This window comes from Prionailurus bengalensis, chromosome B4 (genome assembly GCF_016509475.1).
Source record: "Prionailurus bengalensis isolate Pbe53 chromosome B4, Fcat_Pben_1.1_paternal_pri, whole genome shotgun sequence".
NCBI classification, from domain to species: Eukaryota; Metazoa; Chordata; class Mammalia; order Carnivora; family Felidae; genus Prionailurus; species Prionailurus bengalensis.
This window is the reverse complement of record NC_057358.1, coordinates 63,461,713-63,479,757: the sequence shown is the minus strand read 5'-3', so window position 1 is coordinate 63,479,757 and position 18,045 is coordinate 63,461,713. Positions and strand designations below refer to the sequence as shown.

The 18,045-nt window shown below is 41.9% G+C and overlaps 1 protein-coding gene and 1 non-coding gene across 4 annotated transcripts in view; one reads left to right on the top strand and one right to left on the bottom strand.

The window, feature by feature from the left end:
- The first annotated feature begins 3,578 nt into the window (after positions 1-3,578).
- The window catches only part of SINHCAF (SIN3-HDAC complex associated factor), a 33,490-nt gene continuing 19,023 nt past the window's right edge, over positions 3,579-18,045 (top strand). The window contains exon 1 of one of the 3 annotated variants that reach the window (XM_043562784.1): positions 3,579-3,771. The gene's annotated coding sequence lies outside the window, so the exon portion shown is untranslated. Of the gene's footprint in view, positions 3,772-4,001; positions 4,117-5,930; positions 6,103-18,045 lie in introns of those variants that run through there. The other 2 variants (XM_043562786.1, XM_043562785.1) reach the window with 2 other exon arrangements.
- LOC122474096 lies at positions 13,261-13,365 on the bottom strand. Its single transcript, XR_006294789.1, has one exon. It is a non-coding gene; the product is annotated as a U6 spliceosomal RNA (small nuclear RNA).

The window sequence follows — 18,045 nt, the reverse complement described above, 5'->3', positions numbered from 1 at the left end:
TATTATCTGCTAAGGAACCAAACCCAAGGTTTAATAATAATAATCAGCTCTTTCTTGCGCTCAACAAAATGTTTTGATGTGGTTGGTACCAGCCTCTGATGAGGGTATTAGCCTTCATTTAAAAAACAATCATTAGTTGGAGTTAGCATTAGAAACGTTACTAAATTGCTGATAATATCCGTCATTACCAGGTAAAAACTGACATTTTCAGTCCCTTACATATGATTTATCATCAATGCAAAGAATATTATAAGAAATTGTAAAGTTGCTCAATAGTTAAGTCTCAAAAGAAGGCAATAAATGTTACCAAAGAAAAAGTAGCAAATAGAATGATACAGAAATAAGTCAGAAGAGGTAAGGAGGGCTTGAGCTCCTCTACTTCTGAAATGGTTTTACTATCTGGCACATAGTTATGATCTTTAAATGTTTGCTAAATGAATAAAAATGTTCAGGCACTAGGGATAATTCTACAGTGGGGACAATATACTATAAGGAAGGTGGCTGGCTTAACCAGAGTATCTGGTAACTTATTTTCAATTTCAATTTTTCTATATTTTCAGTTTCATTATTTTTGAGAACTCATTGTGAGTTTAACATAGTACTATAGTCGTTAAAAAATACTCAAATACTTTTAACATTGTGTAATTCAATCTAGTATAATCCAAATTTATGTATTATATTTTTCACTAGTTACTTTTAATATAAAAAAAAGAAGGAAGAGAAAAAGTTTTAAACGTTCAACGATGGGATGTTCCTTGAATAAATTGCGCTAGAGCCATATGTACAAATTTGTAGAAATTAATTTATTGACGTAAAAAGATGTTCATGATATTGAGTAAAGAAGAGCTAGTTACAAAATAATATTTAAGGAATAACAACAAAATACACAAGAGTGAGAGACTGGAAGGGGATACAGTAACATGTCAGACAGCTCTGGGTAGTGGTTTTTTATTTCTTTTCCTTTTTTCTCTTCCTTCCTTTCCTCATTTCTCTCCTTTCCTTCCTTCCTTCCTTCCTTCCTTCCTTCCTTCCTTCCTTCCTTCCTTCCTTCTTTTCCTTTCCTTTCCTTTCCTTTCCTTTCCTTTCCTTTCCTTTCCTTTCCTTTCCTTTCCTTCCTCCTGCTCTCTCTCTTTCTTTCTTTTGAAAAATTCACTTGGGCTATTTATATAACAGTATTTTAAAGTAGCCCATAAATGAGCTCTTGGCCCAGGATAGAGACAGCCATAACAACATGTTCAAGTAACAAAATGAACAAAAGAACCTTTGGAATGCAACTGGTTGTTAAAAAATAACATGTTCTTTTTCTTTTTTTTTTTTTTTTTAAAGATTCTAAGAAACTCAACTTTTTCATTAAGGACTTTTTTGCTACCTTTCCTACAAAAACTACCAGATTACTTCTTGACCTCTACTTTGAGACCTCTACTTTGAGGAAGTCTTGCTGTACAATATTGACTTAGTAGCTCTGATGCTTACAGGTACTTTTTTATCTGAACATTATATCCTAAATACTGTAATTCCTGTATTGCTTACACATTTAAATCTACTCCATCCCTGAATTACAGTATATATTCTTTACATAAACTTTCAAGAGAAAAGGCATTCATGATACAATTTTATATTATCTGTCTATATAAAATATATGGATATATCCTATAAGCAATAATTGAAGTTTGAAAAATATTATCACACTTGCAATTTTCATACTTGCAAAAAGCATGTGCTAATTTGAAATTATTTTCAGAAGATCTATCATAAACCAAATAAGTGCATGACACAACCCAGAACAACTTCCTAAAATTTTCTTCAAAACGAAGGTAGGTGTTTATGTTGCGGGTCCAACTTGTTACCAATGAAAGCCTAGCAACAGCTAGTAAGCCTACTCCATTTTATTTATTATGATAGGAACAGGCATCATAGACATCATGTTAATTGAGGTGAGCACTATAACTTCCAAACTCATTTTAGGTTAAATACAAAAATTCTACACTAAAGTAAAGCTGTTTTGATTTGAGATAAATCTATAATAAATTTGGAAATGTCCATGTATTTATTACTTTACAAGCAATTATTCAGAGTCTGTTATCTGCTGTGCTCTGTTTTAGGCACTGGAGTACAAAAATGAATATAGTATAAAATTCTTGCCCTGAGGGAGCTCACATTTTAGTGAGGGTGTTGTTTTTTTTCTCTTTTGCAGGTATTTAATATATGGTTTTCACATACAGATACAGAAATATTGTGTTACAGGACCCAAAGAAAAAGAAGAAACATTAGTTGCAGACTCTAGAAGTGGGTTTGTCGTGCATGTATTATGAATTGGTTGTTGAATTAAATTAGTGGTTCAGAAGTATCTATTTAAATCCATATTGTTGACATTACAGTGAAAGCAGTGAAACTTGTCAGCAGATGATTAAGTTTTATGGTTGATGTCCACACTTTTGTAGCTTGGGAACAATATCAAGTTTCTGGGAAAAACATCCTTCCTCTCTCCCCACCCTCCCTCTATCATATTAAATCAGGGTCTCAGCCTATTGGTGTTAGTTGTGTTCTCCAAATAAAGATGTATCAAAATCATTCTTTTTTCATTTTCCACTTTATATGAAAAGAGTTACTTCAGGTTTGTTTTTTTTTTCTTTCCTCCTGGGACAGGAAGCGTTTAGATTGTTGGTTTATTATATATTCCACCAGGGAAAATCTGCACTTCCTTGGCTACTTTTTCCATTCCCAAGACCACCAGTTAGTGGTATTATTTCTGGTTGAATGGAACACCCTTTACAAGCAGCTGGAGGAGGTGTGCATGTTCCTAGATTACTGGCTTTCCACTGACTAGTCTTTTAGGAAAGCTACACTGTTCCCACGGAAATTAACAACCATTCAACTCGGACTGGCTTGAAATCTTAAGGCCAAAGTTGGGGGAGGGGGTGGGAAATTGGATCGTTATGGGTTGGGTTACTGCTTGAGGAGGGCAGGCGGGAGTTTGTGAATGGATAAAATGTCAAAATGGGACTTTATTAAACGACTCATTAAAACTGCACGAAAAATGAGCCTCCTCTGGTCCCAAAGGATTAAAAAAAAAAAACAGCTTCAAAAACCCAACTTCAAACAAAATTTAGGAAATGTAGGAGGCATAAATTCCGTCTGGGTGCTTGCAAGACCACCTCCCCTGTCGCCTCAAGCCAAAAACTGGGCATAGGTGTGAGAATTTTGCAAAAACAGCTTCCAAAACTATTTTTCGATGCGAAATGGTGCGCCCCAAGAACTTCAGGGTGGAAAGCAAGTCAAGCAGCCGAACGTTCTCCCTAGACTGCTAACCTTTCCGCCTTTCCCACCCCGCCACTCCCCCTTCGCCGCAGCCTCCAGCCAGGGGGCGTTTGTTTACGTGACGTCAGCCGTAGTAAGCAGTCCCCGCCCCCGTTTCCCTCTGGCCGCCTCGTTTCCCGCGCCGCGGCGCTTCTCCCCTTAAAAGGACAATAGAGGCCCCGGGAGCGCGCGCGGCCGCCGGGCCTTCTCCCCTCCCAGCCCTCAACGCGCGCGCGCCCGTATGCAAATAAGTTCGATTCAGGAGAATTTTGTACCAGGAGACGCGCGTGCGCAGAGGGAAAGCGGAATCTACACCTTCCCGGCCAGCGGTAGCAACTGCAGAACTGCAGGAGACAATCTTTCTAGACAAGGCAGTTGAGGAGGAGGGAGCGATTAGAAGGGGGGGGGGGCTGGCTTGGCGTGCACTCCAGACCTCGGGAACGTTATTGTGCGTGGAACCGCTGATTTTGGAAGGTGAGTGACTCTAACCATTACTCTGGTGCAAAACTGTCTCACGAGGCTTTGATTTCAGAGTGTGTGTTTTTTTTTCTCTGTTCACCTCCCCCCCACCCCCCAGTCCTTCCACACACACACGCACACAGACACACGCACGCACAGGAAGTTTTGTCTTGGAGATGGCATTGCTGGGAGCAACGTTCTCGTGATCTTCAGACCCCGGGTTCTTTTGTATACACGTTTAGTTTGCCTTTTCTAATTGGGTAGGGTAGTGGAGGCAAACCGAAAGTCTTGGGGTGGGGGAAGTGAGTGGAGGCTGCAAACGACTGAGGAGTCGCCGGAGTTGAGGGATCCACGTTGAAGGTGACAATGACTTTTCTTAGCCGTAGTGTTCTCTGGCGAAAAGGAGGCGGGTGGTTGGAAGGCCCAAGAGGAAAACGACTTGCTGGCAATCGCGAAGGGGCCCCGGGCCGGTGCATCCGCGTGGGCGCGCGCCTCGGGAGTGGTCGGGCGCCGTGGTTGAACCTCGTGGTTTAGTTTCGTTGCAGTCCCCCTGCGCCTGTTTGAGAAGGGTGGACAATGAGCGCCGTAGGCTCGGAAACTTAAGTTGCCGTCTACTTGCGAGCTGGCGGGCGTGAGAGGGTTTAAATCGGCCTTTTGGGTCAGCGCCGGAGGTGGCCGGAGTGCACGCGGCGTGGCGTTGTTTGCCGAACTCCGGAGGGATGCGGATGCGACAATGAGAGCAACACGCGGCCGCTCTGAAGCAGCCAGGCTCCCAAACGCCTCCCCCCCCCCCACCCCCCGGACCGCGCCCAGGCAGCGCGGGGGGCCAATGTGTCTGTGGAGCCTCAAGTTTTGTTCGCAATTTAGTCACCTGTAGCGTAGATGTGGGCGCCACGGTGAGGGCTTTCTGAGGCGACTGTGTGCGGCTTAAGATGGCCAGTCATAGCCAAGTTGACTTGGGGATGGAGGCAACGGCGTTGTCTGCGCCGAAGGAGTGAGAGAACTCCGGAGGGCACTGCTTTTTGTGCTCTACATGACAGACCACGTGCTTGGGGCTGCGACCCTGGTTTTCGCCGGAGGTCTGTGTGAGTGTCCAGATCCGGGCCGGCAGCGAGATGCGGGCGCTGTCGGGGCCGGCCGGCAGGACAATGTGATTTGCTGATGATGGCGTCTTGCCAGTTTAAAAAGCAGAGTGAAAGTCGCCAACTCTCCGCTGATGCGGGGCGGGCAATCGGCGTTTCTCATCAAGGACACTGCAAAACTTTGATTAAATGGGCCTGCTGCTGAGGGGAGGACGGGGGGAGAGGCTCCGGACTCTCGGGGCGCGGGGTCTGGACCTCTCCCCGGGGTGATCGTCAAGTGTCTCGCCTCTGAGAAACAATCCGACATCCCTGATGCTGCACGTAGGCAGCGCCCGGCTGGACAGAAAACAAAGAGCTGCATGTGCCCGTGCGGGCCCCGCCGGCGCTCGGGGCGGCCGCCGGGCGGAGGGCCGTGTGGGCCGGGCCCCCCTAACTTCGGGCGAGTTTCGAGAGGGGCTTTTGTCCCTCAGCCCCTCGCGGGGAAACTTTGGCGGCGGTGCTCGCATGAGGTGCCATGCTGGTGCGCGGAGAGGCGGCGTGCTCCGCGCTCCGGGCGGGCGGGCAGGGAGGCGGCGGTCTCGGGGCCCCCGCGCTTCAGCACGGGCGTCGAGGGCCGCGACAGCCGAGGGGCCGGGAGAGCGTGGCCCCGACTTCTTGGCCCGTTACCCGTGGTCCGGAGCTTGTGTCTGGGAGGTCTGTGGATTCGCCTTTGAAGTCGAACTGTTGCCATGTTTGAATTACGTCAGGGCAAAGCCATGAGGAGGAACAAGCCCCGGCAGCGCGGCGTGCGGGAGGCGCGGCCTGCGGGAGGCGCCGGGCGGGCGGGCGTGCGCGGGGGCCCGTTGTTCCGGCGCAGGTGAGGGAGGAGGCGGCGAGGGACGCGGGTCACCTCCTGCCGCCCTCGCCCAGGCGAGCGGCTCTCCGCAGGAACTTTCTTCCCGACCCAAGTTGTTCTATTTACCAACAAACCCACCGGGGAGCGTTTCTATTTGCTGCCGTGGTGCCTCTCTCGGCCGTCATCGCTTGCCCGAGGGGGAAGCGCGTTGGGGGGGGGGCGGCGAGGGCCGCAGGAGGACTAGGAAGAGGCATTTTGCTGCTTTCGTGGAAGCCGGCGCATGCGGCGAGCACCCCCAAACCCTCGTAGCCGAGCCGTGGCTCGCGCTTTCAGGGGACCCAGCCCCGACGACACACGAAAAAACCACCGTGGGGAAGTTTCGGGGCTCCCCGTTGTCCTACAAAGGGAAGTGAGGACTGTGGCTGAATTGTGCGTGCCGCTGTTTTCTTTGTGTGTTTACGTGTGGGAGGGGGATCCGGGAGGGGCGAGGTTTGTTTTGGTTGCGGGTGGGGTTGGTTTATTGGGGTGGCAGGGCGGTGCAGAGTTTGTTCTGGTAGCGAGACCTAGTAGATTTCTTTGTTTTTATTTTCTCCGTCTAACCTTGGGTAACTACAGACAACTGGGAAGACTAGGAATTAGTGACTAGAACAACACGGATCCTGTGCGAGACAGTTTTACCCCAGCAATACTCCCCCTGCCCCCACACCTCGGGTTGTCCTAAGGAAGATTAAAAAGAAAAAAACTTTTTTCTTCCTTTTAATTTTAGTAATTAAAAATATGAGTTTGACCTTGTCATTACAAGTACACTGAAAGCACCTGTTTTTGTACTGGAGTTTGCCAGACTTGAAAAGCCTTTTAATAATGTATGTCGCAAAACCGAACACGTTTTTTTAGTTGCTCAATCTAAATTAAATTAAAGTCTGGGAGTTTGTTTCCGTAGGAGTTGGAGAAAAGCCTGATGGCATTTAAAATATTTATATAGTGATTTGGGGAAGGGGAAAATCGCCCCTTTGCCCTAAAGGTATGCCGGCTCAATGTTTGGTGGTTGTTCACTGCTTTATCTTAGGATGACCTTGAAGAAGCTAGCACGTGGAGAATTGGGCCTTGGAGATTTTATATGGGGGTTGGGAAGGAAGCTGCGGGGAGGGGGGGGCTGACAGGGTAAAAGGCTGGATGTCCCTGCTAGCTTCTTCCTAGTTCCTATAAACTGGGGTTGACCTTCTGGTTACCCCTCTTAGATTTTCTTTTCAAGCCAATCTTTTTTTTTTTTTTTTTTTTTTTTTTTTTGGTATGTGGCCCCAGGCATAGCTCAAAAATTATGCTGGTTTGACACATGGATGCTTCTTTGGTATTTGGGGTTTGCCTGCAGTCTAGACATCCGATAAGCAGCACTGTATCTGCTGCTGCTTTTTTGATTTCTCCTGCATTTGGATCATGTTTAAGGGTTAGAATCTAAAAGTGGTCGTTACCAGAAAATAGTATCTTTAGATGCCACACCCAGACCAAAAATCTGTACAGATTGTGCTTCTCATTGTTTTGTTATTAAACAGACATGTTTCTCCCATGTTTTGGTGACCAAAGTACAAATACTTAAAGGCAATTTTTAATACTATAGTAACAGTACATATCTGCAGTGGATAGAAAGAACATGTCAAGAAAGTGAAAAACTTTGTATGGCTTTCCCTTTGGGCATTTATTTCTCTGTGATTATTTAAGATGCATAAGAGATGTTTTGTAAGCACACTAAGATTCGTTCATTTGTTTTTCTTAATCAGTATTTTATACCTGGGTTTACAGCTAGAATTTCAATATCCTGGGAAATTTCAAATACAATAGAGCTTAATTTTTGTTTTAAATATCACGTGGTATGTGCAACGGAGATTTGGTTTATCAAGGTGAATGAGTTGAGAGTGGGAAAGACCAATAGACAAGGTCTGCTGTTTTCCTTCTTGCAAGACTTTTTGCGGGAGTTTGGTGATGAAAAGTTCAATAGGTAGTATATTCTAGAACCTTGGTGGGCAGCAGGCCTCAAGACTGCTGTTGCATAGTTTTCTTAACTGTAGATCTGGAGCCTGGATGGCTCGTTTTTTTTTCCCCGAGTTGTAATGAAGCCCTAGAAAAAGCTGGCTCATGGGGCTCAGACTCTAGCAGATTTATGTGAAAAAGCAATTTGATAATGATTTTCCATGTAAAAATCAGTTTTTCACCGGTGAAAGCTTAAGCTTAATTTGAAATCTAAACCAACTTCATAAGCTTTATTAGGACAAGTTAGTTAATTTACCATGCCAACACATAGTAGGTTGCTTCAAAAATATAACTTTTTTTCTTCCTTACTGGTGCTGGGAATATAATTGGCTGAGAAAGAAGGGAACACCTTCGTTGAAGTACTAGTTAGTTTGGAAGTCTTGAGTTAAAATGCCTAGGTTGCAAGGCTGTGCTCATGTTAAATAAGTCACTTTGTGGTCATCTGCAAAATAGCAATACCTACTTCATAAGGTTGTAAATAATTAAGCAGGTAATATGCTTGGCAAATACTGGCTGTTCTCACAACTTTGGGAATAGACATTTTACAGGAGACAAAACTGAGGCCTGGGGCCAGTGACATTGCTGGGGGAAAATATTCAGTAAATGTTGAGTGGAAAGAATGAGTATCTTTGGCCCTCTTCCCCACCTTCAGAAACTGGTTCTGGGAAGACATTATTCTGATTCAACCATTTTACATCAAAAACTCTTGTGGAAATGGAGAGGATGCCGTTTTCTGTTTTCCTGATTTCTCTTGTCCACAAGAGACCTGGATTTCCCATACTTAATCTTGACTCTGGGAGGTTATAAATTGAAAATATTTAATTGTCTTTTAGCTCTTCAGTTTCTGTTTTAGTTGAGTCTGCAACTAAGATTTTCTGTATTATGGAAATGATCTGGGAATGCATCTAGTCCAAGAGAAGGCAGTTTGTTTTCAAGGGAGGTTTTCTTTTTGCACCAGAAGTACGAAAGTTGCAGTTAATCTAAAATGATGCGTTTCTAGCTTTGTATTGTTTCCACCTATTAAAAGTTTGATTTGTTTTAATGTTATTTTAATTTGGTTCATGTTAATGTATGGTGAGTTTGAACAGCTCTCGTTTGGAGATTTATTTTGCCCCTGATCTTTTCCTCCCCACATACTTGCTTCAAATAAGCAATAAGTATTTTTCTACCAGTTGTTATGAAAGCATTGAGTTATTTATTATTAATCTTCTCTAATTAAAGTAATTCACTTGGTTTCCATTTCCTGTAAAGCTTTGAACCTCACAATTTTTTTATACAAAAGTCTCTAGACTAAATGTTAAAGAAAAATGACTCCATTAAATTAAAAACACTAGTTTTTAAATACACCTCTTTATTGTGGACACTGTTTCCCATTCTGTGCAATAAATATAGTATTCAGATCTGTTTTGCCTATCCCAGTCTTCAGGTATTAACAAATTCTGCCAGTGTCTGTATACCATGTACAGTCAGCACCTGGTTGTAATATAAGACTTAGTTCCTGCCTTGCAACAGTTTACCATTGAGTAGAGGAGATAATAGAGCAAACAAGTATGTGAAAATCTTGTGTTAGGTGTTACAATACACATATAGACAGATTTTGTTAAAAATTCTTAATTCCTGAGTTAAGGGGATGAGGGAGAAACCATCTCAGGTAAAACAACCTGAGTAGAGATGTGGCTAGTTAATAAAGTTGGTTTGACAATCCTGGAATATCAGGATTCCAAGTTCGGAGCAGCTGGTAGGCAGGGCCAGATCCTGAAAAGCTTTGCATTTCTTGCCAAGAAGTTTAGATATTATCCTGAAGCCCATGTTGATACTTTGGAAGAGATGATTGTTTGAGCTTTAGGAAGGGATCCCCTGTTTGAAGGTTCTGAGGAAGTCGGTTATGAGGCTCCAGCGATGAAGGACAAATAGGCAGCAGGGACAGAAGGGACATGGACCAGAGAAGTGAAGGAAGAAACAGAATTTTTAAGGATTTCATAGTGGACATGTTGAGGGTCATGCAGAAGATGAGAAGGGAGAGCCCAGTTGACTTCCAGATTTTTTGTGTGACTGTATATGTGATGACCAAGGTTAAGTGAACTCTGGAGGAACATGTTTGGGAGAGAAGATTATGTAATTAATTTAGAGTGTTTAAAGGTTGGGACTTGCCAGTCCTTGTGTTGGTGCTTTACAGATCGTACTCAGAAGAGTTGGGATTTATCCTTATTTTATAGGTGAGGAAATGGAAGGGTCAGACAGCTTAAGGAAATTTTCTGCGGTTTGGGTCAGACCAGGTATGTATGGCTATACCCCCTTTCTTAACATTTTTCTCAAGTTCAGAAAGGAGAACAGCTTCACAGAACGAATATAGTCCAATTTCATGATGTTAAAATCTCCTAGAAAAGACCCAATTTTCTCTTCGCACAAACCGGAACTTAAAGCCTTCAGAAATCAGGATTCTACCCTTAGTTTAATTTGTTGGACATATCCTGGGATAGTGTTTATATATTTTTTAAAAATGTTTATTTATTTATTTTGAGAGAGAGAGAGAGAGTGTGAGTGTGGGAGAGGTAGAGAGACAGGATGGGAGAATCCCAAACAGGGATTGACAGGCCCCGTGCTGTCAGTGAAGAGCCTGACGCGGGGATTGATTCCACGAACTGTGAAATCATGACCTGAGCCGAAATCAATAATTGGACACCTAACTGACTGAGCCACCCTGGTGCCTTGAGTTTATATTTCTGTGTGTAAGTCCTATAAGTTCAAGGGAATAAGTGGTATATAGACACTGGTGTTTTCATATTCTTGATTCACAGCATCCCTGGAAAGTGGAGGTGAGATTTCACCCTAATATTGCAGAGGGGCAAATAAAATTAGAAGTGACTTCCTAGTCAGTTGTAAAGACAAACGCAGAATTAGACTCCCAACTTGACTCATTATAGTGCTTTTTTCACCAGACTCAACAGTAGTTACATTTCTTAACTGATTATTTGCTTAATCATCTAAGAGAAGATTAATACTATCTCCCCAACCTTTACAGTTTTTTCATCCACTGGAATCACTCTTAATCTAGAATCGGCATACCCAGTGTTTTTTCACTCTATCAAAATGGGAGGACCTAGTATTTTTTTACACTGTCTGAAACTCCAGAGACCTGGATTTGTGATTTTTTTTTATTTTTAACCTATGCTATTTCAGTTGAAGACTTTATTTCTGAGTTTGACCTCTTTCCTGTAGGATGAGTTCTACATTCTTCTGCTAAGTGTGGGTTTCGTAGACAGCCATAATAAATACTTTACCGTATAATTTCTCAGAGACTAGGTGCATTTTTGGAGAAGCCATTGGCAACAGGTGGGGTCTACCATCCTTTCTCAGTTTTCCTCTAGGCAAGTTAAAATTTGTCCCTTAAAAGTGAGTAAAGTAAATTCAGAACTTCTGATGCTGGGATGTGGACTAGTGTCTGGAAACAGGTAAGAGGAAATAATCGTGTTCAATAGCTTCATGACTTTCCTTAAGCGCTGATGACACAGGTCTTATTGTTAGGGCACATTGCAACCAAGTGGCCTAGCAGCAGAACACAAAACACACTTAGTCCTGGTTGACTCTTTATGTGAAGTGTTGCTCCAGTTACACTGTTAGTGTTTACTGGATCCTGTACTTACAGGTGATTAAAGATAGCATACCACTGACTAAAAATGGTGTCGCGGGTGGCATTAAAAATTACAGCAACTAAGGGTTGCTCATAACTTTTGATCATGGGTGTTTTTTCGTGTTTATATCTCTTCCTTTCCCATCATCCTGTCATTTAAAGTTCAGCTCTAAAGAAATGCCATCTCCTTCACTTCAAAGTTGTCTTTGGTTGCTTGGTTCCTTTTGTCTTTGTTCACTGCTGCTTCCTTCCCACTTTACAAATCTTTTGCTTGTCTCTTTGCAGCTTCCTTCCCATTCTACTCTATGTCTATTCTGTACTCTCTGCTGTGGACTATGTTTCCCACTGGGTATCGCTCCATCTGTATGTCTTTGAGGAAGTTTGTTTAAGCTCTCTGAGCTGTTTCAGCTACTACCACTTTGGTTAAGTCAAGGTGTGCGATGATAACTAAGGTTTTGGGGCATGGTGCTAGAGGGGAGTAAAGTGAAAGTAATCTTCCTTCATTCTTGATTCCCTCAGAGGTAACCACTAGTTATTCGTTTTTAAAAATATATTTTAGAAAGTCAGTTTATGTACTTAAAGTCCCATTTAAAAAACCCATTATGGGATTGTACTGTATAGTTGTTACTCAACTTGCTTAATATTACAGACAAGATATCTTGGATAGTTCCCATGCTGCACATGTTACATATCTATTGCATTCTTTTTTCTTTAACTTTTTTTAAATGTTTATTTTTGAGAGAGACAGGCAGAGACAGAGACAGAGCACCAGTGGGGGAGGGGCACAGAGAGAGGGAGACAGAATCCAAAGCAGACTCCAGGCTCTGAGCTGTCAGCACAGAGCCCGACGCGGGGCTCGAACCCACCGACCGTGAGATCATGACCTGAACCGAAGTCGGACGCTCAACCGACTGAGCCACCCAGGTGCCCCTTGCATTTTGAGTTTTGAAAGGTATTTTTGAAAGTAAGAAAAACTTTACATCCTGAAAGGAATCTGGACAGTGGAATTGGGAAGTTATATTTAGGAGGAACTATTGGTGTCCTTCAAAGTGTACCAAAAAAGGTGAGCCTATTGGATGTTGTATTTATCATAACAAAATAAATCTCTGTTTTCCTTGATGTTAAATTATCACCCTTGTAAGATTTAAAAGATAAGACAATACTCTGCAGAATTAAGTTCTTCACCTCCCTGTCTCCAATTCCATATTTAAAAGGGTACTTAAAAACTTTAAAATTTGCATTTTACTACTCTTCATACTGTTTCCTTGTTAAAAAAAGTTTTATTTATTTACGTAATCTCTACACCCAACATGGGGCTCGAACTCCTGACCCTATGATCAAGAGTTGCACGCTCTTCTGACTGAGCCACTCAGGTCCCCCTCTTGATACTGTTTCCTGATTAAAGTCAGGCTTAAAGTGAATTTAGTGTTGTTAAAAGATCATCTTTAAACTTAGAATTAAAGGGGCGCCTGGGTGGCTCAGTCGGTTAAGCGTCCGACTTCCGCTCAGGTCATGATCTGGCGGTCTATGAGTTCAAGCCCCGCGTCAGGCTCTGTGCTGACGGCTCAGAGCCTGGAGCCTGTTTCAGATTCTGTGTCTCCCTCTCTCTCTGACCCTCCCCCGTTCATGCTCTGTGGCTCTCTGTCTCAAAAATAAATAAACGTTAAAAAAAAAATTAAAAAAAAAAACATGTTTAAAAAAAATAAATAAACTTAGAATTAAATATTATACCTTTAGTATTAGCTATTGCTGTGAAGATTCGTTTTGTTTCCATTTATATTACATTGCACTTAGTAAACCTATGTGTGTTGAATTAAGTGTAAAATATATCATCCCTGCTCTTTGGCTTCATAATCTCTTTAGATTAGAATTGGTCCTTTTTTTTCTCCTTTATCATTTTTTTTTAATATACATTGTCAAATTGGTTTCCAAAAAATAAGCGACGCTTCACAAATTTGCGTGTCATCCTTGTGCAGGGCCCGTGCTAATCTTCTCTGTATTGTTCCAGTTTTAGTATATGTGCTGCCGAATCACACTAGAATTGGTCCTTTCGATGGGGCTGCTGGCTGGCTCAGTCAATTGGCAAGAGCATGAGTTCAAGCCCCCCATGTAGGGCCTACAGATTACTTTATAAATAAATAAAGAATAGATTTGCTCCTTTTTTTTTTTTTAAACAGTTTGCCCCCCCACACTTTCCTTGTTTTAACACTAAGGTTGCATTCCCCATCCTTTTGTTAATTTGATCATTAGATTTATATGAAATGTACAGCTTTAAAGTGAAAAAAAACCACAACCAATTAATCATATTTTAGAATTAATTATTGCATTTTCAAAAATTCACTTTTTGTTGTCTATGTTACAATATTTGCCCATATAATTACAGTTATTTCTCTTCTAGTTTTTGCTGACTTAACCATTTAATCTTGTTAACTTTGGGAGATTGAATTAATTTGGACAGAACAGTAATTTAGCTGGTTGATTCGTGTTTGTTACAGTTTTTTTTTAATATTGAGAGTGTGCATGCGAGCAGGAGAGGGGGCAGAGAGAGAATCCCAAGCAGGCTCTGCCCTGTCAGCGCACAGCTCCATGATGTGGAGCTTGAACCCACAAACCATGAGATCATGACCTGAGTTGAAATGAGGAGTCAGATGCTTACCTGATTGAGCCACCCAGGTGCCCCTGACTGTTTTTTAAAATTTGTGGTTGTTTGCTGATAGCAGCCAAAGAAATAATGTTAATGAAAGTGCCTTGTAAAACATGAAATGTTGTATAAACAACTTTTTTTAAAAAACAACTTTTTAAAAGAGTTGAATCAGCACGTTTATTGAGTACCTACTAAGTGACTGGCATTATTCTAGATGTTGAGGTTGCGAAGATATATAAAGACAGGAGAATTCGTAACCCAGTCTGTTTTCATTTCTGTTTTTAAAGTTTATTCATTTATTTTGAGAGAGACAGAGACACAGGGTAGAATCCGAAGCAGGCTCTGAACTGTCAGCACAGAGCCTGATTTGGGGCTCAAACCCATGAACCCATGAGATCATGACCTGAGCTGAAACCCACAAGTCAGATACCCAACTGAGCTACCCAGGTGCCCTAGTCTATTTTCTTTTCTTTCTTTTCATCTTTTCTTATTAATTAATTAATTTAGAGAGATTAGGTCTTTTTTTAAAGATTTTTTATTTTTATCATTATTTTTAATATAATTCATTGTCGAATTGGCTTGCATACAACACCCAGTGCTCATCCTAACAAGTGCCCTCCTCAGTGCCATCACCCATTTTCCCTCTCCCCCACCCCCCTATCCACCCTCAGTTTCTTCTCTCCATTTAAGAGTCTCTTGTGGTTTGCCTCCCTCCCTCTCTGTTTATAACTTTCTTTCCCCTTCCCTTCCCCCATGGACTTCTGTTAAGTTTCTCAAGACACACATGAGTGAAAACTTATGATATCTGTCCTTCTCTTATTGACTTAATTCACTCAGCATAATACCTTCCAGTTCCATCCGCATTGCTGCAAATAGCATGATTTCATTCTTTCTCATTGCCAAGTAAAATTCCTTTGTATATATAAACCACATCTTTATCATCCATTCATCAGTTGATGGACATTTAGGCTCTTTCCATAATTTGGCTGTTGTTGAAAGTGCTGCTACAAACTTGGGGGTACATATGCTGTTGTGTATCAGCACTCCTGTATTCCTTGGGTAAATTCCTAGTAGTGCTATTGCTGGGTCATAGGGTAGTTCTATTTTTAATTTTTTGAGGAACCTTCATACTGTTTTCCAGAGCAACTGCCCCAGTTTGCATTCCCACTGGCAGTGCAAGAGGGTTCCCATTTCTCCACAACCTCCATCCTCACCTGCTAGAGACTTTTTTTTTAATGTTTATTTATTTTTGAGAGAGAGAGTCCTAGAGTGAGTGGGGGAGAGGCATAGCGAGAGGGAGACACAGAATCCAAAGCAGGATCCATGCTCTGAGCTGTCAGCACAGAGCCCAGTGCAGGGCTTAAACTCAGAAACCTTGAAATCATGACCTGAGTTGAAGTCAGATGCTTAACTGACTGAGCCACCTAGGCATCCCTATTTTCATTTTTAAAAACAAGCTTACTGAGATATAATTCACACTGTAAAATTCACTTTTAAAGTATGCAATTCAGTGGTTTTTAGTATACTTAACAGAGTTTTACATCCATTACCATTATCTAATTTTAGAAGACAAATGGCAGTTTTTAATAATCATTTTAAGTCTTTACTCATTTTTGGCTCTATCTCAAAACTTAATTTTCTTCTGTTTTCCCCACATGCTTAAGAGCGAGATTGTATGTGTCCACTCTCTTCTATAATTATTCATCAATTAGGGAGCAGATGGTAATAGCTTCCTTCTATTAAAACTGCTGAATTAGGGGCGCCTGGGTGGCTCATTTGGTTAAGAGTCTAACTTCGGCTCAGGTCATGATCTCGTGGGTTCGAGCCTGGCGTGGGGCTCTGTGCTGACAGCTCAGAGCCTGGAGCCTGCTTCGGATTCTTTGTAACCCTCCCTCTCTGTCCCTCCCCCACTTGTGCTCTGCTCACTCTCTCTCAGAAATAAACAAACATTAAAAAAAATTTTTTTAAACTGCTGAATTAATGTGACACCTATGAGAATAGATACAAAAGTCACAAATAGGGGCACCTGGGTGGCTCAGTCCATTAGGCATCTGACTTTGGCTCAGGTCATGATCTTGTGGTCCCTGAGTTCGAGCCCCGCATGGGGCTCTGTGCTGACAGCTCAGAGCCTGGAGCCTGTTTCAGATTCTGTGTCTCCCTCTCTCTCTGGCCCTCCCCCGTTCATGCTCTGTCTCTGCCTCAAGCATAAATAAACATTAAAAAAAAAATTTTTTTTTAAGTCACAAATACTTGAACAGTTTACAGTGTCATTTGAACAAATAAATTGTTCTGGAGGAATCATTTAATATTGTACATCTGTGGAACTAGGAAAGAAGTATTCTAAAGAACCACCAGGTTTGTTGAAATAACGAAATCCCAAGTTTAAAATCAAATTGTGTCTTGCTTACCTACCTCCTTCTCTATATAAAAAGTAAGTTAGGGGGTGCCTGGGTGCCTGAGTTGGTTATGTGTCTGACTCTTGTCTTTGGTTCAGGTCATGTTCTCACAGTACGTGAGTTCGAGCCCCACATCAGGCTCTGCTGACAGCACGGATTCTGCTCGGGATTCTGTCTTCCTCTCTCTGCCCCTCCCTGCTCATGCTCTCTCTCTCAAAAATAAACATTAAAAAAATACTAAAAATCACTTGCTTTCAGAGTCATTTTGTGGCCTTAATTTTCCTCTGGAGATTAGGTAGGGGTTTTTCTTGTTTGTTAGTTTTTAACACATGTAGGTCTATAGATTCTGTGAAAATGCTTTCATTAGTCTCTGGGCTCCGCAAAGCTCAAAATGGTTAAACACCAACCACTGCTTAACTGGGTTGCTGTAAACAAAGCCCAAAATGAAACCCCTGTGTATTTGCTGCAGATTCCCAGGTGCCTCTTGAGTGCAGGAATAAGCTCAGAAAAGGTTTAATAAGTTTATTAAGTAATCATCCATTAAAACGTTCATATGCTACTTGTGTGTTGCATCAGGGCAAGTGCCTTGCACCTTACTGCATTTAACACTGCTTGGAAGAGTGTGGACCTAGGATTTAGACCACTTTCAGATATTTAAGCTGAATTTTATTAGGACGAACGTAAGGTCACAGAGCTGCATAAAGGATCAGTCAGAAGATACCAGGCTATTTTATTTTGCCTGGTATGTAAAGACGAATATTATTAAATCTGAAGAATGGGATGTCTTGCAGGGCTGTTGGGTAAGTTTTGTGGAGATCCCCACCAACAAAGAAATCATACTGAAGGGGCTCTTGGGCTCAGGTCGTGATCTCCTGGATCTGGAGTTTGAGTACTGATGGTGCTAAGCCTGCTTTTGATTCTTGCTCTCTCCCTCTCTGCCCTTCCCCCCCGCCCCTCAAAAATAAATAAACTAAAAAAAAAAAAGTATTAAAGTAAATTTTAAAAAATCATATTGAAGATGAACACTTGATTCACAATAGCTGATTATAAAAAGGAAAGCCTCAGTATTTAGCTATAACCCTAACATTTCTTAGGGTTACGATTGACCCAAGCATAATGATTGGCACAAACTGGTTTCTTGGGTCAATCCAGGCAGTAGTTCCTACCCGAATGCTGTGTTTTTTTTGTTTTGTTTTTCAAATACTGTTTGGTTTTGTTGGCATGTTTATTTGTGGAAAGGGTAGGGGATTGTGAGGGGAGAGATAGGAATCTATCTGTTGTAATAGGATTTGGTCTGTGTATTAATGGAATGAACTGGCCTTTCTTGCTGTACTTCCTTTGTCCTTGCTGAGAAGGGAGGCTGAAGTTTTCTAGAGTCATTGATGAAGCTGTAAGAGGAAGTGTGGACTTTTGACCTTCTTGATGGTAATGGAGAATGTTAGGGGAGTTTGGGGAGCCCCCATATTAGTGCGAGGACTGGAAAGAGTTATGGAACATTTTGGCCTCAAAACAGGAATATACAAATTGAAGCAATAACTTCTACTTTCCTACCACTTTTTTTTTTAATTTGTATTAATTATCCTGTGTCATTTGACATTTTTTTCCAAAGCAACACATAACCATTTTCATTTATCACTTGGGTTTATTTGAAAAAAAAGCAAACAAAAACTGTTTCA